Source organism: Aythya fuligula, chromosome 1 (assembly GCF_009819795.1).
Source record: "Aythya fuligula isolate bAytFul2 chromosome 1, bAytFul2.pri, whole genome shotgun sequence".
Lineage (NCBI taxonomy): Eukaryota > Metazoa > Chordata > Aves > Anseriformes > Anatidae > Aythya > Aythya fuligula.
This window is the reverse complement of record NC_045559.1, coordinates 91,913,895-91,939,512: the sequence shown is the minus strand read 5'-3', so window position 1 is coordinate 91,939,512 and position 25,618 is coordinate 91,913,895.

Genomic DNA, 25,618 nt, shown 5'->3' with positions numbered 1-25,618 from the left:
GGGGTTAGCTGCATCACAAATTACCCTCCTCTAAACTGACTTTAAAAACTCCCTAAAGGTTGCTTGTCAGTGTGTTTACTTGCTCACAAATTCAAGAAAACAAAATGGAACAAAGCAGCACTAAAAGGAAAAGGAAATGGCATTCCTTGGAGCTCATGCATTAAAGCAAATAGACACACAGATTTAAAACCATACAAGAGAAATCGTTTGGGTGTGAGCAAGAGATCAAAGCACTACCAGGCAGCAGGAACTGCCACCAAGTTGGCAAGCTCTGTAATGAAGGTCACCATGCAAACACCCTGATTTTAGACCTACTTCTTTGTGAAATTAAGAAGAAAAAAAAAAAAAAAAACACAAAAACAAACAACACAGAGTGGGGGTAATTCAGGGATGTAGGAAGGTTTACTTAATCTGAAGAATGCAACTAGTCGGGCCTTATTTGGTATAAATGTGCTTAAAGTTACTCTTTCCTTCCCATTTGAAGCACTTGCACCATGGTAGAGGAATCAGCCTGTGAAAGCTTTCTCAGCCATAGCAAATTAAGCACAGGATTCATTTCTGTGTGACCTGCACCTGTCCCTGCAGAGCTTTGTTTTCCTACTACCTTGTAGAGAGCACACAGCCCCAGTATACACTGCTTCTGTTGCTGAGAGCCTGGTGTTGGCAAGTCCAAGCCTCATTTTACCTTTTTTTTTTTTTTTTTAAAAAAAAAAAAAAAAAAAGAGATGAGATGTACAGGGAGGAAAGTTGCAGGATAGAAAAACAATTTGAGGCACCTCTTGTAAATCTCTACTGCAATATTTAATTCCCTTTAATGTGAAAGCTGAATGAAGGTGACTGCCCAGTGACATCTAAAGGTCCAACTTTGCCTCCTCCTGATCTAAACAATCTGGAAGTTTTCACAAGACATTTGGCTCTGTGCATACAATTGGGGAATTTTTACTTGACATCCAACCTTTCAGTTGTCTTTTTTTTCTTTTGCACATTTCTCTGTCTTCTAGGAACTTCTGCCAAATCCCAACACACCTGGTGCTTGGCAAGTTCAGCCAGTATATGCTTCATTTAGATATGAGATCAAAAAAGCACAGATCTGAGACCCTATAGTCCTTCAAAATCTGTTTTGAGTCAAAATAAACATAGAACCTCTGCAAATCATTGATTTCAGTTCTCTAGCACATTTGCAAATCAAGATCCTTCACGGGAAAGGTCATCTTACCCCTGAAACCTTCCAAGTTCTGTCTGTCAACCCTTGGTAATTCTGAAAATGCAGCTACCAAGTTTGAAAACAACTCCATGGGATTTCTAGGGTCACTACTACCACTCAGGTCTTCTCTGCTACCTATCTTCAGGTTTGATGTCTTCAACTATTTACATAACAGGAGAGTATACACAAGATAGAACCAAATTTTTTTGGAGGCATGTAGCTGGAAGAACAAATATTGTGGTGAAAAAAAAAATCTAATTTCACATTCCAAGGAAAGTCAAAACACTGGGGCAGGTGCCCAGAGAAGTTGGGGACTCAAATACTCAACTTGTCAAGGTCCAGATCAACCTGTTCTAGCCAGACTCAGTTTGAGTGGGGGACAGGACTAAATGACCTCCAGAGGTCCTTTCCAGTCTAAAGTTCTATGATGCTAATTTTCTTTGCCACATTTATTAATATCAACTGTCTTGTGTGCTGCAGAAACGTTCATCTTCTTTTAAATTTGTGACACATGCATTTGTGCATAACAAATATTTGTCTACAACACTCTTTTGTACTTAAATAATGATTATTTATTGGATCAGTAATAATTTGGCTGACTTGATCTGTTCACATCCTCCTTCTTTCAGTAGTGGGTAAAAAATTACGTCTATGCTACCTAAGGGTGTGCTCAGTTATAGCACAAGAGTCAATCAATACTTGAACTGAAAACTGCTGGGAAAGTGCCTTAGGGTTAGCTGCAGCATTTATGCTTTTTCTCCAGCAGCAAGCCATGAGGTGCAAGAGGCCAGTTCTTAATAGTGGGGAAGAGGGCACAGAAAGCATTGGAAATGCCTTTCTTATTGCCAGGGAGCACCTCAAATCTTCTGAAAGCGCAAATGATTTAATACTGCTGTCCTGGCCCAAACCAAACGTGGCTGTTACCATGTCCTTCCCAACCTATCCTTTCCTTCTGCCGGGTTTCAGCTAGCAAGAGCATTCTTCCCTACTGTGGAAATTCTTTTAGTCTTTTTCTCTAGACTCTGAGTGTAAAGAAGAAATGAGAGAATCATCTGCATATTTTACAGACTCTTTTAGAGGCTGTATTTCTATGTAATTCCTTTGACAGAGGAAAAGGCAAGGAGCTAAACTCCTCGGTACACCTCCCTTGTGACCCACTCCCACCTCACCTTGTTTCTTCACCTGCTGTGGAGGCACTGCACGCATGGCAGCATACATCTCTGCAACTGGGTGTCACGCACTGAAGTTCACCCAAGTGAACTACACTGGTCCTAAAGCTGTTTTATGGCAACTTAGGAGGCCTGAGCATGACAATACTTCAGCCATTTAATAAAAACCCCGTAAACCGTTATAAAGAGCAAATGCACTGCAGTACAGCTGAGCAGCTCTGTTTTTCAGGTATGTCCTTTTAAAGACTCGTCGCGCTTTAGGCTTGCTCTTTCAGGCACTTCCCAGTCCAGCATCAAGATTCATTTTGCTTCTCTTACATAATGTGACAGAAGTGAATATGACAGCCCAGCCCTAGAAAGTGAAATTAGTTTTCTCAAAAACATGCCTCAACTGACTTATTATTATGATTATAGATCATGGAAATTCACTGATTACTGCAAATGAGGAAGATACAGTAAGCTTCCACCAAAGGGATACAGTAGCTATAAACAGGCTGGCAAAAGCAAATAAATGCACCCTGAGATTAGCATTTTGAAAGCAACAGAGCAAGGCAGAGATGAGAGGGACTAATCATTCACAGACAACAAACTATTTTATTTGGTCTTTAATGAGGCATTTGAGGGTGTTTTAAAGTTTCGGATTGTCACAGAGTGAACTATTCTCCTATTAATCTGTTAGAGAATTGGTAAACAGCCACAAAAGGAGAAGCACATGCCTACGGCATTAGGAGGAAAATTGCCTACAGATTACAGTAACAACTATTTTCCAAAGGCTGGAAGAACACCTGAGAATACTACTTCTGCTGATAACTCTATCGCTGCAAAGGAGCAAATGCTTAACAATTATCTACCCCGCCAAGAATGGCCACATTTTTCTGCTCTATAAGCGCAGCCAGGGACCAGGTTTATGAGATAACTAGAGCCAGGTAGAGAACTACCAAAACAGAAAATAAAAAAAGTGTTAATTTTGCCTGAGAAGTTTTCAGGAAAGAAAAAGAAATTAAAGCTTTATTTTTCACAGACTTTTCTTAAAACAAACAAACAAAAAACCCTTTAGCTTTCCTACATCCCCTTCTTCATGCCCAGTCACCTGTAGATGTGTGCTACCTCTGAGAGCAGCCTGGCTCCAAGCTAAGCAGGTCACCAACTCCATGCGGCATTAGCTAGACTAGATTATCCACAAGGTGTTTTAATGGCTGTCTGCATTTTCTTTCCTTTTCCTTGCACTGTCGCAGACAGTCCCTGCCAGTGAAAAAGCTGAGGGAGGAGGCAAGCGATTTTTCTAAAAAACACTTAAACATTGTCTCTCTCTTTCCAAAGCTTTTGGTGAGCTATGAAGAGTACTGGAGAATAAAAACTACACACTACCCTTACAAGAAACAGACACATTTTTTTTTAGGGCAGGGAGTTCAGACAAACTGGCCCAGACTACACACCAGTGTGAAATGGCACAGCCTCAGCAGGCCCTTCATCTTCAGCCCTGAGCAGGGCACAGGCACAGCAAACACCATTGGCATGACCTCCTTAGAAATAGTTTTTTTTTTTAGTCTCAGTACTCCCTATTCTGGTGAGGGGTCACCCCACATGGAGTGCTGGCATGAGGAGAGCAGGCAGCCTGCGTCTTCTAGTGTTGGCAAGACAAACTCCAGGGTAACTCAACCTTTCTAGGAACAACTAGATCACCACCACTGTCTGATGGTGGAATGCGAGATATGTTTACTGGGCATCTCCAGTCTCTCCTCTTCGAGCAGGTTTATCATTGGTGTCCCTTTTCCTCCTAACAGAATTCAAGAAGCAAAAGAGCTATACCTATATTATATATAAATAATGTATGATTTATTCTTTTTAAGCATCTTTACAGCTTCAATAATATGGTGAGGACCACACTTGTTACTTCAGATGAAAGACCTGTAATCTTTCTGAAGTGTTTTCTCCACTGCATTTTGCTGTTACAACAATTCCAAATGTCTGCCCCAAGGAAACACTAGAAATAAAGAATTTAGATGAGAGACCAGGACCATCATATGTGTACCTTTCATACCAATACTTACACGAGTTTTTACAGGCACACTGGAGAGGCACTGCTATGGGCGTAAGTAGTGATGCTACATTATTATAATGGAGCACATTCTGGACAAGTTATGCTGGGGAGGTGGGAAATCACAGGTGTATTTCCACAAGAAAAATAATTGATGTCTAGGGACTTCTAACAGCCGTTACAAAGGTTCTGTTTATCCAAAATATCTTTTGGCTCACACCTTGTGCCTGAATATTTCAGAACAAGAGAATAAATGTTTGATGACAACGAAGACATTAGAGTTCATACAGATTATATTCTAAGATTGGAACAAACAATAGAAGAACACAGACTGCAAAAACCTGATGTGCAGTTTAAAGCTCCTTGGATGGAAACATAAATTTGAAGAAGTAACCCGCCTTGAGGAAAAGTGACTGAAGAAAGAAGACAGATCCCCATGACTTACAGGTCAGTGTATACCCATCTACAGAGGAAAGAAGTATACAAAGATTTATGTGAAATGTAAATGGGGTGTGGGAGAGTGTATACTCAGAGTGGCTGCTGAAACTGCTAATACAGAAAAAAAAAGAAAGAATGGTAATAAATAATGGCAAAGGAGTAGGAAAATATCAAGAACTGAATAAAGTGATAATCACAAGTGCCAGACAGAACTTTCAAGTGATGCTTTTAAGTGAGCTATCAGGTTCTAAGTTTATTTTAAGGTATATTGCTCATAGTAGACAAGTCAAATGTATCCAGAACTAGAACTGATAAGCATGAGTAGAAGCAGAAATAGAAAAGGAGTTTCCAGCTTCATTTAGAGGCATGAAAATTATTAAAACCTTTGATATATGACTGAAGTATAGACAACACCGTTGACAAAGTTTTAGTTATATTTACAAAGATGAAGAGGCATTCCCAATTTATTTATTTTTTTTCCCCCTCAATGGTTTAGTACTTGAAAATGCACTTGGAAAACACATGATGGTAGCAAAAACTTTGTCTAGAGATTTCAAAAGAGCCAAGGCTCAGCAAAAACAATAGTCTGATACTACGCCAGCAAATATCTGAAGAGACATCCAAGGTTTGTATAGATTCATTTGCTTATTCAATTTTTTTTTTTTTTTTTTTGAGAGGCTTACTCAGGTTCAGAGAAGGCTTAGACAAACCATGGACCAGAGGACCACAAACAGATACTAAAAGACCTAGACAAGGAAGTACCCTCTAACCCACACAGAAACCCTGGAGGCTGGGGCAGTACCAAGGTAAGGGACTGACTGCAGGGACCAGCCAGTCTCCTGGTCTCACCCTAAAATAAACCCTCAGTTGCTGCTGTCAGAAAAAGCTCTGGGCAGGACAGACCACAGGTCTTGCAGAGTGGGCCATCTTTTATTGTTAAATGTGACAATCCTGGAGTATTTTAGTAGTTTCTCCTAATAGACAAACACAATTAGGAAACTAACCAGCCACTCTGTACTTCTCTCCTCCCCGTTTCTCTCTTTTTGTTTGTTAAGGCACCAGTTGTCCCATTGAAGACTCATTATAGTTAAAAGTGCTTACACTGACTTCTCATCATGATTACCAAAGAACATCCTTTGGAGATGTTAACACTTCTCAGATCCACCTTTATTTGTTTCCACTCTCCTTCCCAATGTGCACCCCATCATTCAAAAATACACCTTCTCCTAGGAGAAAGGAAGTGGTAAGAGGAGCCACTACAACAGAAGAGGTTCCCATTGAATCTTTTCCTCTTTATGCACTTCCAGAGAGGTATTAAAGTGCAACTTCTTGCAGCCCTGAAATGCAGCCAGCTCTCCAAGTATTTAATAGTTCCCAGCAGCACTAATAGGTAGGTAAGGACAAGAGGTTAAGAAGGGTGCTATGTCTGAATAAAATGAACAGGCTCATTTCAAAGGTCTTATATTTCTTCAAAGCAGTCACAGAGAAGACAAAACGAGAGTGAGAGACATAAAACACAAGCACTGGAGAAAGCAATCAAAAAAGATACTGAATGTGTGATGGACTTTACGGAATTAGAGAGGTGAACGATGATGAGATGCCTGGCAACTAGCTTCTGCTTCAAGCAGGGAAACATCAGGGGCTGGAGCCCCTTAACCTGTGCCACATGTGTCAACAGTTTGGTTTAAGGAAAATTTTCCTCACAATTTAACAATGAAACCCTGGCAAGGCAGATGGCTTTTTAAGCTGTGGTACAGAAAAACGTGTTGTGTGGTAAGAGCAACAATCCATGAAGCTATTACATATTTTCCAACCCACCTTATGTTATTTTTTAGCAAGGCTGCTCTTCTGTATAATTCTAGCTTTTATTTTTCTGACTATTTCCTTCCTTTTCTTCCAGCAAAACAGTTTTTTTCAGTAAGACAAAATGAGGTGGAATAAAAGATTCAAAACTCTTCAATTCTTCTCAAAGTAAGGAACTACAGAATGTGTGGTCCTAGGAAATTCAGAGAAGAAGTTAAATTAATTGCAAGTTCTGGAGGGGTGGTGGTGGGAAGCAACAAAAGATACTGTTTGAAAAACATCAATCCTTATTTCCTTAACACAGACATATGGAGTAAATCCACATCGCTAAAATAGCAGACTCTGGGTCTGGCCCAAACAAAATTCCCAGATGCGCCTGCCTTCTTGCAGGAGGTTCCCTATTCCTTACCTTTCTCTTTCAGCTACTCTGGCCATGTGCACATCTTACTTGCCAATGAGAACTACGGCCAGAACACAGCTACTTGCTTTGAAGATGTATGTAAAATAGGGAGACTTCAATAAAAATTAACTGAATATATTAATTGTATTTGAATATCACAAGTTCACAGATACAAAGTGTTTGTTTTTTATAATTTCATTGGAAGGACTTCTATCTACTATACCACGTTTACTGTTAGTTCAGCCCTACATGAGAAATTCACAGGTCTGGACTTAGTAAAAGAACTTGTCAGGAGGCTGCCTGCAGCATTACTGTCATGAAGGCCAGTAGTTGTTGATGCAAATCATCCTTGTATTTGCTTTCTTTTTTCAGGACGTTAAAGAATTAATTCATAATGGGCAGAACAATCATATATGGAGCCAGTTCATATTACATGATGCAGTTCAGGATTCCTGAAGCTTGGTGAGCTCTAGTTATTGCTCATTCTCTGAGCAGCAATGTGCACAGGGCAGCGTTTGGCTGCTGGGTGGATCTGCCCCGTGGAACTGGTGCCTTCTGCATCTCATGCCTCTCATGCCTCTCACTGACAGTGGCTGGGCCAGGTGCCTGTAGCTCCTGCCACTGCTCAAAGCAGCGCCAGCATCAACCCAGGTGCTCGCAGGGGAACAGAATCCATGTGGGCTTTGTTGACATTTACAGCTCCCCTCCTTAAGTGTAAGCTTGGGAGCTGGTATGTACGTATGTAGTGCATATGGCAGAACTGCTGCACGGAGAGTTTGCCAGCCACTTTCACTCTACAGTCTGACTCTTGTCTCTTGAGGTACATCTTTTATGCCAGGAACAAAGCAAATTCCACATGGCACTGCCTATGCTTGACAGACAGGATAATGGGCCCTGCGCCTTATGTATGTTTCTCTCTCCATTCATCTGAAGGGTCTGTGAAGATATCAAGTCATTAGTGTCAATACCGAGAGCTTGATGGAGCGGGAAGTGCTCTGCAGTAATTGATATATACTATCTAAACTGGCTAGTTATTGTTTAATGCAAGACTGTGCTGGATTTAACAGCCATTTAAAGAGGAACTAGGAGCATAACATTAAGTGGTTGCATGTAAATCATCGTATTTCTTCCTAGTCCCAGACTGCAGCTGAAGACTTCTATGAACAATGTAAGTAGCAAGATTTCTTCTACCATGCAGAGCCAAAACAACTTTTGGAGCTATGGAAGTAAACAGCTGAGACTGCAGTAATTTCTCCCTCTCTAGGGAGCATGGATCAGGTTGATCCATGTCGGTGCAGGCAAGGTGATCAGCCTGAGGTAGAGGACTTGGTGAGGAGCATGAAGTTGCTCCCACTTGCTCCTCATTATCTGGGATGAGTGAGGCAAGTGACGGGGGAGATGTGGAATGCTGCTGCAGTCTTCATCATCCTGCATCCCAGGTGAAGTCACCGCAGATGCCCACAGCAATTTGGTTTCTGGAAGTGTCAGCAGTTTGTAAACCCTAATTCACACTTGCAGTGGAGGGTCCGCAGTTCTTTAGGATAAGGTGTCACCTACACTTTTTTTTTTTTTTTTTAGTAGTGCTGAAGGGACTACTACATTTCTGCTTTTCTGCTAAGGAAGGTCTTATCCATCTGTAGCTGAAGCTTTCTACTCACTTTTGTACCATTATTTTGGGAAAACAGGACTGACTCTCTTCCTCTCCCCCCCTTCTCTTTAAACCCTAGATCATTTTAGTGACACAGTTTATAGGGTAGTCCTACAAACATTTGTATTAACAATAGTAGAAGGTAGAGTAGCAGAAGAAAATATTTGTCTAGAGGCATCCCTACCAATATATAAAAAACACACAAAAATACAGGTATTATGAACACAAGACTTAATATTTGATTTTTATTTTTATTTTAAATAAGCGATGGTAGTCGTGTATATCCTCTAAAGTGTATGTCCTCTGATCATCGATCAAGGACAGTTTCTAATGAGTGCAGTGGGTATGGTGAGCTATCCTTGAATTTTTGCCAAGCAAATTAACCCCCCAAACTGGAAAAATACAGCAAGCTCTGCTGAGGATTTGGGCTAATCCACTTGGCACATTGCTGTGGTAACCTGGTTGCGCTGCTGCTGCATTCAACAACCAACCTCCACCCTGCCTTGCTCTGCACACAAATACCATCTTGCTCAGAGAGAGCTCAGCAACACTTTCCATACTCTTACACAGCTGGAGAGATGCCTCCCATCTCTCCAGGTAGGGCCACTGGGTTTGTCAGAAGTTAAGAAAGCCAACACCTCTTCTCTCCAGGCATCTCGGATCCCTGGTAACCAGTCCACTGGGAGTCTCAAATACCTTGGCAGCCTACAGATCAGTATGGATTAGCTGCTACCGAAGAGGTATCTTCTGCCTATATCTGAAGTACTAGGGAGCAACATACAAAGACTTGCTCCCTGCATCTCTCTAAGGGTTACAGGAAAGTCAGATGAGTACATACAAATGCACGTCAGACAGGTCTGATCGATTTTCTTTGTTAGAGAGACAGAATTAGATAAGTGGCACAGACTCCTGCGCTGACAGCTGGTCACCTCCCAGCTTTCTTCTGCAGCCTACAAACACACTGTGGCAATCAAACATCGTGTGAAGAGCATCCTCTGTTAAGAAATACCAAACACACTGCTTTGTTTCCAAACTGGCACAATGTCTGTGACCCAGCCTAAGGTTACTCAACATAGATCTCTTTAAGACTTTATTTATACTTTTTCCCCTCTTCTCTCTTCCTTGATGCATTTTAGTTCCTGACTGACCCTGTTCTGAATGTGCAAGTGTGGGAGAACACGCAAAAGGTGCTGCAGCCCAGGGCTAGATGAGGAGAGGGACAAGCACAGAGCTGCACTTCCCATCACAGCAAGCTATGAGACCTGCAAAGGGATGCTGTCAGACTCTGAAGGGATAAGATATCACTACAATCACAAAAGAAATACTCTGTTTCCAAAAACACGGTATGAAAAAATATTTTTGACTTTCAGTTTTTGAAAAATAAAAAAATCAGCTTTAACAATCTCATGGCTGGGTGTGCTACTTAGAAATTAGAAGTCCAGGAAAATACAGATACTGATCTCCATCTTGCCTTGCTGAATTGTCAGATCTGCCATTTAGACCGCAATACTGCAGAGGCAGGACTGCACCATAAACAGAGGATTCAGGATTTTTATAGCATTATACAATGCAATTAGAAGTTTGGAAGAATGACTTCAAGTTTCTCACATAAATGCTGGGGACAGAAGGTGATATAAGATGGTATTTTTAAATTTTTAATTGTGACCTTCCTCTTCTTTCCATTCCAAGCAAAAATTGAAGTCCAGAAATACGGGGTTCCTTCTTGTTTCTTCATCATAATTAGAAAACAAGGTTCCTATAGGACATTAAATACACATATATTATCCATAAATATTGCCAGCAATTTGTTTTCAGTATTACTCAGATTCTGTCTCAGCTTAACTTTTGCTAAAATAATCTTTGGTCTGGGTCATCCCGAAATAGTTTCCATCACTGGGATACAGATTTTCATAGCTTCCTTTTGAGGCTATTGGGATTTGGGGGTTGTGTATGCCCCGTGGCTTTGGACATTTTGTATTGTTTCTATGAGTGACTGCTGAAATTACTTGTTTGAGTAATTTCTCTGTGGAGTACAATTTTATAATCTCTTTAAAAAGCTCCTTGCTTCTGATGCTTTTATATTCGTTTGGGCTGGCAGACTATTAAAGAAGAAGAGTTACTGACCTCACAAGATATTTTTTCTCCTGTTAACTGTGCTCTTCATTTTACCTTTGCTCCTCCAGTAGTGAATACACCCCAAAATGGTAGTTTGTCACCTTTATGCAGTTCATATATGAGCTGTTCTTTGGGGAGAAAGCAAAGGAAGAGGAAATATAAAGAAGAGGTAATCTCAGATCAGTCACACTCATTTCTAAGGGATTTGACCTATAAGCAGCAAACATTTCTGTATGATGGGCTCCACACTGATCCGTTTCCTCACGTCAGAGCAAACAGCAGGCTTGCTGTGCTGGCTGCAAACAGTGCTTCTAAGGACAGGCATGGGAGGGCTTGGTGGATTTGCCTCAGCTGCTTTTCCTGTACCATGAGACTTCTGGGTGCAGTACAAGGTATCTGCAGAGTATCTAAAAACAGCATGTCAAAGGAAAAAACACAATTTCTCCGATATACTTTCCTCTCAGTGAAGGATATTTATGAAGGGATTCTTGTTTTTATCCCTGTCTCTCCTCTGCACACTGTATCTGCATTTCTGCAAACAAGGCACTTGCTTTCTCTTCTTTTTCCCCCGAACAGACTTTTGCTTAGAGACTTCTGCAATTCTTTTCAGTTTAGTTGAGACAGTACATGCTATTCTAAAAGATCAATTGAAATACAATTTTCAGAAAATCTCAGCATCCTAGAGCAAGGTCTGTTAAATTGTGGAATAGTCTCCCAGGGATGCAGTGGAAGTGACTTTGCTTGCAACATATGAAACTGCTGAAACAAAACACTAGAAATTACAGAGTCAAGAGCAAATGAAATTTTTGCAGGGACTGAGCTGGGATTTAGGAGACAAGAGAGGTCAATGGAGGCAGTTCTGATATTTTTGTTTTTAAATACCCCACCTCTAACTCTGGGTATACAAGAAATGAATGCTTTTTGTTTTTTTAAAAAAGAAAGTCACATAAAAAAACACTTATATTAAGGAATACATGTGCAGTCCTCCAATAGTTTAATTGAAATTGCAATTCACTAAATTTCTGCAATGTGTTAAAAGTCACCACATAGTAGTAAGAATCCAGATAAAGCTGTGTTTGCTTAAGTATCCCATTTGAAGTGGATATTCTCTAGACCTCATATTTTCTAACCTTGTTTCACCTTTCTGTAATTTCCTAGAGCTGTGTGCATGCACATATTCTTTTTCAGAGATGGTAAGACTTAGAGCCTTGGCTGATTTAGTTATTAATTCTCACTGTTCCCCCATCCACAAACTGTGTTAGATTGTAGTTACCACAAGAAAAACTCATACTGCAAGTTGAGGCAATCCCGCAGAACATGCCACAGCATCTGTTCATCATATTCGACAGTGAGGATGCTATTTCCTTCTACTTCTTCATATAAATTGTAACAAAACAAGAACCATGGCATGTTCCTGTCCTATATACTTGAAGGAAGTCACTTTTACACTGTCTTAAACGTAATAGTTAGATGTCCATGGTATACTGGGAAAGGGCAGGCTTAAATGGTTTCTCTCATTGGTCTGGGTAAAATGAAGAAAAAATCATATATCCCTGATCAGAAGGTAAAGCCTGTGTAAAATTCTATTTAATTGGAAATGAATACTTATTGAAGCTATGGTAGTCTGCTGTCTCTAACCTATAACACTTGATGTAGAAAAAAGAAAACTCAAGATGTGTCTTGGAAGGACGTGGGGCCAAGTTCTTCCCTGTCATTCTTGGCAACATCACAAGCCCTCTGCAGTCTGCTGAGCATGCAGGACTGACACGGTTGGACTGTCTAGTGTTTAGCCCTGTGAAAATGAAAATGCTAACTGAACAAGACACAGACAAGCCCATGCAGGGCTTGTGGCTCCATCAGTGAACTGAAGCAATATTTTTAAATGCAGATGACAATGGCTAGGTGCATTAAAAGATTTATATTTGATTTGTATAGCTGATTTTAGATTATGCCTGCCTTTATGTTGGGTAGAGGGGATCAGAGCTTGGGGGTGGGGGGAAAGCAGAATGGAGAGGAGATATTTAGGTGCTTAGCTCCAGGCATGTAAAGATGACCAAAACGGAACAGCTGGGATACAGATTTATTCTTTTAATAGATGGCTGAAAAGGAGATCTCTGCCTTTCCCTGTTCCAGTTTCAAGAGCATAGCATTGCATGAATTTATTTCTAGGATAATCAGTGACTGTCATGAATATCTGTAATGAACTTCCACATCCCTCAGATGAATTCAAGTGGCCTTGGATCAGCCCCAGAATTGTAACATGTCTCTTAATAACTGATCCCTTTTATATCTGGATCTGACAAATTTGTATAAGTGGTAGGTCACAAATTCTCTGTCCCTTATTTATGGATAATTTTAAGGATTTGGATCATATTTAAACCTGAACTCTACAGTGGGTTTGCTTTCAAGCTCCCTACTGTATCTGGTTTTCCTGTGGGCTTTTGTTTTTATTTTCATTTGATTTCAACAGATGTTATTTACTGCTACTTCCCTCTGCTTTGGAGAAGGATTTATCATTGAGATGTATTTTCTTTTTAGTGCACAAATACATAAAATCCAGGCATGAAGCCTGACCAAAACAGCTGGAAAGTGACACTGAAATTAAGGCTATAGAGCTGCTTCTCTAATCGGCTGAGCAGTTTATATAAATGCAGTTTAAATAAAATGAGTCTGCAAACAGAAAAGCTTAAAGGATATTAAATCCTGGCTTTATAAGTGACAGCCAAGCTAGCAGGAACTACCCCATAGTGTGTAATCTTTTTCTTTTGTGTAACAAGGTTATCTGGCCTCGCAAGCTTCTTAGGGCAAACTTAATTAAAGCCAATGAAGAGCAAAAATACAGAAGGGGAAGAGGTAGCTGTTTTGATTCTAGAAATGAAGTATCTTAAAACATATATTTCTGTGAGCTAGAGGTATGTTTCCCTGGCTTTAGTGGGGGACTTAGAAGTTTGAGATTAAACTTTCTCCCTCCTTTTTCTATGACTTTGTGTACACACAAATACACCAAGATGGCTCACATAGTAATGTAGAACCCATTTATCTTATTCAGAGCAGGCGAAAGGAGGTAAGAGGGGAGTGGACAGTTCTCTTTTCCTGGGTGACAGCTCACTGAATAATAAAGGTTTCCCCAAGAACAGAACAAGCTACACGTTGGCAAGGAATTTGCCTGCGTTCCTAACATTTCTATACAACTGTGATTCATGGATATAATAAAATATTGATAGCTGTGTCCACTGTTCTATCATACAGCAAAAATTCATTACGTGATCTAAATTAAACATTTCTGCAATGGACTGGAGATTGCAAGTTTTTTCTTGCCCTGGTGGAAAAGCTCTGTGCCACCCCATCTGGTGCTCCAAATGCCAAACCTCAGAAATATCACTGGATGGCAGGGCTGTTTGTAAAGAAGCATTTGCTGTTTTATTCGAGTTTCTGTTTAGCTTGGTAAAAACATCCCCCTATCAGTCTGTATCACTGAGCTGTTGCTGAGCTACAGCCACAAGTCTAGTCTGAGACTGATGAAATGCATCCAGCATGACATTTAACTCAATCTGCTCATAAATAATAATAATAATAATAATACTTTACATTTATATAACCCTTTTCAGCAAGAGCTCTCCCAAAAGGCCTTTTTGACCTCCAATTTATCTGTTGTGACTCTCACTGAATTAGAGGCAAGTGTAATGTTCTCTACTCCACTACCACATACGGTATGGCAACAGCCATGAAACAAATTACATTTACAATGAGATTTCAACCATCTTATCTACGTGATGCTCAATAATCCATCTCAGCAGAGATCACCTGTAATATTATTAGGGTCTCAGTCTCTCAGACAGCTGTCAACTCTATTAAAAACCACCACAACCACATCCTATGTGTCCAGTAAGTACTACCCCCCTCCCTTTTTTCCCCCCCAAATCTAGGATATATAAGCCTCAAATAATTACACAGACCTAAGAAATTAGCTTGATAGTATTTCCTCCAGAAAATGTATACATTTAAGTGCAGGATTTTACAATTCACCAGTGAATGCACACAGAAGTTTCATAGTTGGAAAAAAAAAAAAAAAAGGTTCCTGGACTTACTCTGGGTTTAAGGTGTCTGTGCCTCTAACTTAACCAAGGAAATTCATGGAAATAATGTCACAGCAGTAAATTTCAATATCACATCTAATAGTTTGTGTAGGTTATATCAAAACAGGGCTTTGCTCTGCTTGTAGTTTAGATATTTTTCCCCTCCACTTTGGCTTGTGAGGCTAGATTTTCAAAGGCATGTGGGCATCAAACAATGCAGATAGGTGTTTTCAGATTCATGTGCTGTGCCTATTGCAGCTGTTGAAGCCTAAACCCCATGAATAAAATCACCTTTGATAAATTGTGGAGGCTGGCTTTAACAGTCTGCCAATGCACAACATCTATCTACGTATCTATCTGTCTAGAACTCATTATGTTTTCTCCCTGTTCCTGGCGAAAGCAGATGTACAACTATTACCTGTTGCCTTTAAGAACAGAATTCAGTCGATGTGGAACTTCAGCTTTTGTGCTGATTTTCTTTTAATATAATGTTTAATAAAGAGTTTGTTTTTTAAAAAATCTTCAATTACTTAGATTATTTTACAATAGCTTTATGGCTCACAGACATGCCAAAGACAGCTGATGACAAATTTTATTAAAATACATTGAATGCATGGTGATAGAAAGAACACATCAACACCTGCATTTGAAATTCTCAGCTTGTATATGAGAGATTCAACCATAAATTCCTCCTCTGAATCCTCTGGCATAAGCAGCACAAACTTTACAGTGAGAACTGAGGGATTTTAGCTATTCTGGCGTGATTTTTTTGAATCTTCTATATGAAAGAAATGTAGAGAATCTTCTAGTTAATCCAGCATCTCTCTATTCCCCGGATTGTGCCAATAAAGCCATTACATAGCATCTTGTTCTTGGTAAGAGGCCCAAAGGTTCAGCAGTTACCATAAGTAAATAGGATATTGGTCTCATAACACATTATAGGCAAATTCCATTACAACAGAAAAATTAGTCTCATGAACCAGTGACTTTTTCTACACATCCTGGCCTGGTTCATCCTTCTTGTTTTCCCTCCCCCTCGCTTTCTGATACTCATCCCTACATCCTGACCTACAGCATTTCTCATTTCCATTTGTTGTCTGCAAATATGACATATCATCATTTGAGAAGTCTGATATATATTTGATATATAGAGATAGCAGTTTTCAAGTCTGAGTTTAGACTAAGGTCCCAGGTAGGATTAAAAATCTTACAATTCCATTGCAGTATTTCAGCTCTAACAGCAGACATCCCATAAACTCCCACAGATAGGCTAAATGTACACTATATGTCAGCTTCATAGTTTGGCATCTGATAGCAAACTGGAATCAAAAGGTTAAGTCAATGATTCTGATCTCATACCTTAAGTCTGAACTACTCATTCCTACCTTCCTTCAGATGAAGCAATCACATAAAAATAAAGCACTTTCTAATAAAAACAGTAAGCGTGCAGACCTCCATCCAAGACAGAAGGAATTTTGATTGTTCTGATTTTATGGACTATAGACTAGGGAGGCAAAGTATGTTGATTTTCTTACAGGGGATAGAAATAAAGTGAAATGAAAGCAGATGGATCTGCCCTAGCAGTGAACCATTGGATACAATACCTTGCTTCAGTGAGTATCCAAATTATTTTCAGGTAGTTTGGCACATAGGTAATTTATGTGCTTCGTTCTCTGCCTGCTATTTAGAAGCTGTTTCTCAAGTAGAGATTGTTCTCTGAACTGTTCACCTTTGCATGCACTATTTCACTCTTAACTCTTCTAATATTCCTCTTAAGGTTAACTTGGTGAAGTGAATTCAATATACTTTTTCTGTTGCACTCAAAGACTCTGTTTGTGGCTGGGGTTAAACTAAAAACTGCAAGGGTGCTCTTAGGTGACTGCTTGCTTGATGACTGCATGTATCATGCAACAGAGGCTGTTCCAGCCATGATGTTTTCTGTCACTGACCAGAGGAAGCTATTATTGTGTAGTGTCTCTGCAGAGGGCAATGCCATCAAGTACGTTTTTTGGACCGAATATAGAAATTCTTCTGAGATCTGTAATAAAAAATCTGACTTTGAGATAAACCAATTCATTTTGTATTTTGGGATATAAAACAGAAAACTGAAGCACAAATTATTAGCTCAGCTGAGCTGCATCAGATGACACTTAAAACAACAGCTCAGTTATGCCTGTTTCCCAAACCCGCAAACACAAACCAAAACCTTGATTTGGCTGATGATAGACAGTCAACTTACAGCTTGAAGAGGAGCTGAAGATGGTGTTTGAGGAGCTAGTGGGTTGCAATGAGGAAACAGTGGTCTTCTAGAGGTACCCTGTTTCCACTGCAGGACAGAGTTAGGTTGGACATGCTGCTGTATCTCCAGCCTCAGCAGCCCCTCCAGCTCAGTTCTTAAAACACTGAACAGTTCAGACACCATCATCCCTGTATCACCAGAGCACTGTTGTAAACCCCAATACAGGAGGCATGTTTGAAGTGCTTGTGAGTTACATGCAATAAAATACAAGGTTATTCGAGAAACTTCAAGAAACAGAGTCTTGGAACCTGAAGCCTCCTGGGGAGGAGCAGCCCAGGTTTCTACAGAAACTCTTACTTTTGTAGTCCTCATTGATGCATTTAAATATCTGAAAACACTTATCTTTATTCTTATCAACTCTCCCCTTCTCTTGGGGAACCTAAAATAGAGGATTGACATTACCCTTAATGACAGACAAATTATTAAGAGGAGGCAGCTGGAAAGACAGTGACTACCCACAATGGGCCTTCAGTACCTGAAAGTCACAATACTGGATCTAGTCTCTCTATACAAGATGGACTCAAATACTTCAGAAGAGCAGGAGACACATTTGCATCATTACATCATACCTCAGTACATCTTTCCTCCAAAAATCCACGTTAAAAACAACAACAACAAAAAAAAAAACACAAGCAGATCGAAGAATTCAAATGAGTATCATAACACCATTATCATAAGGAATTTCTAGGTAACATCACCATATCTCTCTGGGTTAAAGTACAAATACATTGAAATCTATCTTTGGAGATACTAGACCTTTCAGAGCCATCTGAGCTGACACAAGTAGATTTACAGAAGAGGATAAATCTTGGCAAAATATTGCCTTGTAGTTCAATTAACCTGCTTCAGGAAAATCTAATTTAATTGCTGGATTGCAATCACTTCCGATAAGGCTCGATACTAGCTTCATTACCTGTCTGTAAATGCATCTTCACTAGATGTTCTAAGGCAACTAAAAAAATTGATAGCCACACACGGAAATAAACTATTTACCAGTACTGTAACTTTTAAAGCATCTTGTCAGAGGCCAGTAGTTAATTTTGTTACAAAAAAAGGGAGACTGTGGTTTCCTCTTTTAACAAAAAGTTTCCCCTAATGTGTTATTGCAATGTTCATTTTCTATATGGTTTTCCTGGCACAGTATTGCATTACTGTGTGGCCCACTTTCTACAAACTACCATGGTGTGCCATTTCCTGGAGAGCATAATGAAGCCCAGCATCTCATCTCATGGGTGTTAGAATGAGCTGTTCCAAAATTTGATGTTTGAGGATATTGGAAAATTGTTTTCCCCACATTTTTCTAACTCTCACAAAACTTCAATACATGGAACTGAACACATTTTTTACTGTACTCATTGTGCAAAGGCAAATTAGGGTGAAAACAAACATTTAATGCCCTGAATCCTTTTACACTGCCTGGTCACAACTTTAGGTACAACTAAACCTACATGACCAGTGTCAGATGAGGTAGGTAGGACACCACTAACTAGTGCCCTAATGGTTTTTATACGCAGAGGCACAGCCCTGGCTAACTGCACAAATACATACACTGGGCTCCCCAGCTGCTGTGCACCGCATGTTGCTGGCAGCTATGCTCTTCTTGATATTCAGGCTACCTAGATTAAAAGCCTGGGTACACATTCAGGAGCTGCAAGCATGTTTCTGGAAAGTATCCTGAATATCACAAGAAACAGGCCCACCTGACTCTGTGGTCTTCCAAACCCTTCTACTGATAAGAATGTTCGTAAAACAAAGCTATTACTATAGCAGTATTCCCCCAGCTTTTGACCTGTATCTGACAAGCAACATTTCGCAGTAAGTACTCGGTACACCATTTATCAGCTGCATCCTCAGACCCTGAGGTACCTTGTTGTCACGTTTAGGCAGAATGGTGGTCATGGTTGCAGGTTTCCTGCTTTGCAGGATGTCATTTACAGGAGAGTTAAGAGTGATTCATTTGAGTAATTTGTCATTTTCAAAACAGATATCAGAAAGAGCACCTTCTATCGTCTTGGTTGAAGATGAAGTGTTAAGCTACATTGCTATTCAGACAACCCCAGGACAGCCATTCCCATGTTATTTATGTTTTAATGTTGTCAGATACCTAAGGAAATAAGGCTCCAAGTTGCATTATGGTGGCATTGAATGTGCACAACATCAAAGAAAGCAATGCAGACCTGATGCCAATACTGAAGCTATTTTTGAGGTACAATTAGTTGATGAGTTTTACAAATAATTTGTATTTAAGAAACTGCATTACAGATTCAAGATTTTTTTTTTTTTTGAAAGGTATTAAGCCTATCCAGTGTAATCACACTGTAGTGAATGTATCTATTGTTAGTATTAGCACTGAGAATTTACAACTTGAGTAGATCTTTGTTACCTAGGGAAATTTACATATGTAAATTTAAACAGAGAAAGAATCCCCAGCCTATCAGTATTGAAGTTTTCTTAGTTTGTATAGTAAAAAAAACCCTTAGAATAATTAATCTTCTATAGAGGAACAGTTTAGCAAGATGTGCTGTTTTGGAAATAGACCTTTAATCTTTGTAAGCCTGCAAAATTTGCAAATAGATGAGAACCAACTCTTAGTAAATGAGATAAGGTGATAAAGCATGTACTCTTTAACTAATTGTAGATATAATGCCTAAAGATCTTGTGAAATGACTTCTGTTATGCTAGGTATTAATATAAATTAGCTCAGCTGTGAGCATGGTCTCTCTTTTCTTAAAAGCTGAATAGATTTGCTGTGACATTACTGTAGAAACCTCTAGAGATGCTCTGTGGATAATGATGAATATTGAATTAATTTCCATAGTATTAAACGACACTGAAACATTTGACTCCTAGTTGTATTACCTGCTCTGTTCCCACAAGCCTGCCATACAAACCATATACACAATCCTGTATCTTCAGCTGTGATGTCAAAGCACACAACATCCATCCTTCTCTTTGAGAGCAACAGGCTTATCCAAAGGGAGGACTGGACTCTGCAGCTGAAACTTTGTAAACTGTAAAACCTTTTTGTTTAGTAAACCTAAGCAACTCTTTATGAATGGGACAGCTGGTGTTTGTCCAAGGATTCACAACAAGCTATGAGCTCAAAAGAAGTGAGATTGGTGATAGGAGGAGGAAAGCCCAGACTGGTGGATATCTACACCTCCAATTACAATGAAAAGGGTTGGCTCTTTAGGAAGTCATCATCTGCTAACCATTTCTACAGAATTATTCTTTTTGTAGACTAAGAAAAAGAATGCACTGTCTCATTACTGTTGTGTAGGAGCACTTGATGCTCATGACCACAGCATGACCGCCATTTTGTGGTTCTGTGGCTTACAGTAATATTACTCCGATTCTTATTTCTCTTTATAGGAAGGACATGGGGAGCATCCAGATGAAATTAGAGAAGTGGAGGAAAGTAGGACAGGTATAAACATAGCGCTCCAACTCCCACTTATACAGAACAACACAGAGCAAGATTGGCACTGGATGTAAAAAATTCACCAAACAGGGTGCCAGCTATTGTTGCCTGTAGTCCTCCAAGCTGGCAAAGACATTCATAGGCTACAGTGAGCCCTGCTACATGCACATACATACTCATCTCTGGGTGCAGTTTAACCAGAGTTAAATAGCTCCAAGGCCCTCAACAACACAGAAATCCAGCTGCTGTTTGGGTCACCAAGTGGTTTATTTTACCTTATGTCAAAGCAGTTTCCTCTTACGAGGCAGGACTACTTACACCAGAAGTCTTCCTTTTCTTTATCATGTCTAAACATGTAGCAGCAAAAGCAACAAATCTGATCAGGATCAGCTCTGGAAGAGTGTCTGTCACCCCCAAAATGAAACTAAGACATGTTTCTGACAGATGTAACCCCAATTGCCCTTTCAGAAGGCCTTTTACCTTATTCCCTGTTAACAGGGATAGTTAGATTAGCAGGCTGTTCTCCTAGGAGCAGTAATTAATCCTCATGTACCCTATTCCTTGAAAGGCAGAACATGCTTTGTAGATAAGATTTTTCAAGCACAAGCAGGGTAGAGCACAGCGAATATGACAGGTACAAGAAGGTATAAGGAGATGTTCGACTACAAGGTGAGCCTTGTCTCAACCACTCTGATTGAATCACAGTTCACAGGAGTGTTTTTTTTCCCCCCCTTTAGATCTTCAGCCAAGGAAAGGTACAGTTCTGTAGCACTTAAACTATTATCTCAAAATCTGTTCTATGTCATAGCCTGGATCCTCTTAAAACCCAGTTTATTTCTGCAGTGTTAATAGGCAAAGCTTGCAGGGTTCAGTCCAAACTGCCACAGGAGCCCATGAATGAGCCATAAACAAACTGATTAAAACAACCATTTTCTTCTGTTTTATTCATCTTCTCAACACACGTCATCAGGATCATACCTGACTGCCTAAGGCACTAACCAAAGTCTTTTTAGGCTAGTCATTTATTAGAAGTTATCCAGAAAGACTACATATATTTACTCCTCCAGGCTAGATTTATACCTTGAAAGTAATATTTGTTTTCAATTCCTGGTTCCCAATATTAGCTGAAAAGAACACCAAAGCCACAGAGATATGAGTAGGGTTTTATTTTTGTTTGTTTATTCTTAAACAGGAAGATGAATCTTGAAATAGCCTTGAGCAAAAAAATATAGCCAACTTATATTTCTTAAAATCTAAGCAAGAAAGTTTTAATCTGAAAGTGTCTAGGCATATGATGACACTTAAAAATAACTTTAGTGCAATATCTTTATAGGAGCGATTTGGAGTGTCTGCTCACTTAAGGTTACTTTTTAAGATATTGCTTTCTTTTTTAATTGCCAAAAAAGCAACGCTTTCAAAGTGATTATTTCATGTTTGCATTTACAACCCGATTAAGAACATTAACGCAGATACAGAAGAGTTAAACATTGTTCCTTTTTGTTCTGATTTTTAATTCTGCTCTGAATATAGCAGACACCCTTACAGAAGAGATCTGGAAGAGATCCACTAGGTATGGGAAGCCATCTTTGGCACACTGAATGTTCAGTGTTATTCCAGTCCATGCTTAAGAACAAGAATTGCCTGGAGACAATAGGCTGGCCTCTAAACCAGAGAGAGGTATTTCAGTCTGTGGTCAGCAAAGTACCCACAGTTGGTAAAACTTCAGAACACATTTAAAATGATCAGTGGGGGAAGGGGAGGATAAAAAAAAAAAAAAAAAAATGCATTAAAGCAGGGAAAGAAAACACAACTGCTAGATGACTAATTTAGTCCAATTTTCATTTGACTGTGAAAGTAACTGTGCCAACCACCCACAACATTAGAAAAATTGACCATTCTTGTTGTTGACTTTCTGAAATCTGTACAACTGCAGCCTTGATTTTCTGAGCTTTTCCTGCAGGAGTTTTCTGCTCCAGCTGCACAATCTTTGTCACTACTGAAGGCTTTAGCACTAGCACTTTGCTTTGTTAATCAGCATAGCATAAAAACCAGGTATTCCACAGAGTCATTTTTAAGATCACTTTTCAAAGCAGAACTCATATTAAAGTTATGTTTAATAATCAAAAGAGATGACAAAATTTTAATTACACATTAAGGGAAAAAAAAAAGCCAAGACTGAAGTTTGATCATGTTCATTTCCTGCATGTATATGTTTGTGCTTTTATCTGCCACTCTCATGTGCTTAAAACTCCAAAATTTAACAACTATGGGTGGTGCCCATAATACCACCAAGCTGTTTCAGTAACTACAGTACATACATATGACTCTTTCTCCTAGGAACGCCCTCCACACAAAGATAAAGGAAGATATAAATAATATATTGCCTATAAGCCACCTAGGTATTTAAAGTTTTTAGGCCATCTTTTGATCTCTCAGAAAGAAGAGTGCCCTATTTGTAATTTTATTTTTTAAGTAAGTACAGCTTCTGATTTTTCCCCCCGTATTTCCATCTCCTGGCTAGCTAACTGAAATGTAGCACAAAATACAGCTTGTAAAAAAAACAAACGCACAACAGCAAGACATGAGACATGGTAGTCACAGATAGAGGAGTGGCTGCAGAAAAGCCTACAGTGCGTTAGGTTCTGGGAGAGAAACGAAAGGATTCCAGTGGAGTGTTTTATTAACTATTTTTCCCCCCTTATCTCTGATTATTCAATTTTTAAGTACTTTCTCAGGTTTCTCTTATTCTATAGTACAGATGCTGCAAGGAGCAGGAATAACTTCTAAATCAGCCATTTGTTGTCTAGCACTTCCTTGGGATATTGCAGATAGATTGGCTACCTCAAACCCCTTCCCTCAGCTGGTAAATCTGTCAGTATAAGAAGTACTGCAGCAATGTTCCTGAATATTTCAGATATTCTTTACAGCCATTTTCAAGCCTTCTGGAATGTTACCAAAGACTCTACCCCAAGTTGCATTAGCATACAGGTCTGGAGCATAAGAGCACTTGCTGTTTTCCTCAAAGTATAAAATCACAAAGTTGATTGTGCATCCTACCACCATCCTTTGAACTGCCCCCCACCCTCAAGGCACACTCTACAGTCTCAGCAAGAAAGTGACATGCCTTCTTTTTGTAACTCTGGGTGTGCCTCATGTAACAGGACTACCAACCGCTGCATTATGAACCTGCAGTCACTTACAGTAATGAGCATCTATTTCCAGTTTCATGACAGTAAAGGAAGTAAAAATGTGAAGACTATACATGTAATTTAAAAAGCACAATGCCTACCCCCTTGTTCTCACTTTGCCATGTTTCCCCAAGGACATCAGTTATAAACAATAGATTTTAAGCCACCATAGAGCAAGGTGTTAGCATAAGTCTCTGGACATCTTACCTTTGCTGGCTGCTAACAAACCTTTTGCGGCTTGCACTTTCATCGCTCTTGAACTGCCAGTGTTTTATAACTCAGAGTGAAATCCAGATACACCAGTCAGCAATGCTCAACAGCACTGAGTCCAAGATTAACTCGGGGCACCAATCTTTTGGTAATGGGGGCCATGTAGGAACTCAGGTGATTTGTTTATGTAAGGTGGTTATTTGTCAGTATGGGACCACAGTACTTACTAGCTCTCAGCAACAAAGAACCTCCGCCCACAAGAAATATCAGTGATGCAATTAAAGAAAACAGATTCTAATTGATCAAAATAGGGTTTCTGGGACAGTACTGAAACAAAATCAGAAAGTCAAAACAACCAATAACCCCAGCAAAATAGTTTTGACAACTCTTCTTCTATTCATGAAGAAGATGGCTTCAGCCCTTTCCAACTGATCATCATTCTTGAATAATTTAATTAGTTCTGGACAACTGCATAACATCTGCACCAAGTTTATCCCCGCTGGTTTTAACCAGAATTTCTGGCAGTACCCCTTACTCAGCCTGCTTCATTAAATATGTTCTTGCAACTTATAGCCACCTTCTTATTACACTTTCCCTCCTTGCAAACCTTTTCTTCAAGGCCAAAAGCCTTTTGAGCTCCTATTTCTTATTTTAGCTCTATGGATGGAACAACATTAACAAGCACAGGCTCAATTTCCTACAGGTGAAATATCTCATTGTTCCATTCCCACCTCAAACTCTACGTGTTTCCCACAGGACATATTGATCATATGGACAGGGTGGGGATAAAGTAACCACGGTGGGTAAAATTTGGAAACTGGCAATTAACAATGAATTTATTGCGCAGCACAAAATAACATGTCATAACGGTACCTAGAGATTTTAAAAATTTGCTTGTAAAATGAATGTACAACAATAACAAGGGTAATTAGTACTAAACACATTCTGCACACTGGAAAGACAGGTTGTATTACGCTAAATAAAGCTATTGGATTCAGTGATTAGATTTCTTAATTCTGAAGAGATACAATCATCAAGTTTAGAAGTAAAAACCAAACGTAGTTGAGAACTGAAGTTCCACTGTCTGTTAAACAACAATGCAAGATCCTCAGCTTCAGCTTACATATGTATTGAGAACAAAGAGTAGCATCTACTACAGTTTCTCCATAGTACTCACCACATTTTGGGCAAGGATTAGCAGAAGATTCTCAGGGAGAGTGCAAGTCCTCAGTACAAGCCCACCCTAATACAAAACAGGAGAACAAGCACATTATTAACTCTTCATGTCTTTTTCTACACATATTGCTTAAAGAATCTCTAAGAGCCTAGAAGACTATATTATGATGCTTTGATTCCCTTTTCCTTTTAGAATGCTTTGAGTAAAACCTAAAAATAAAATAAACAGAGAAGTTTTATAACTTAGGGGAGAGAACAGTTGGTTTCATCCTTATTATTTGTCAGGAACCTCGAGCAAGGAGGCTGGAAACATACCCTTACAATACAGGGACGTAAAAAACACTATCACATCCAAAGTCCCTTGTTGGGCACAATCAGAGCCATTTTGCATCTGCTACTGGATTATAAGGGCAAATTACCGGATCGCAGAAGT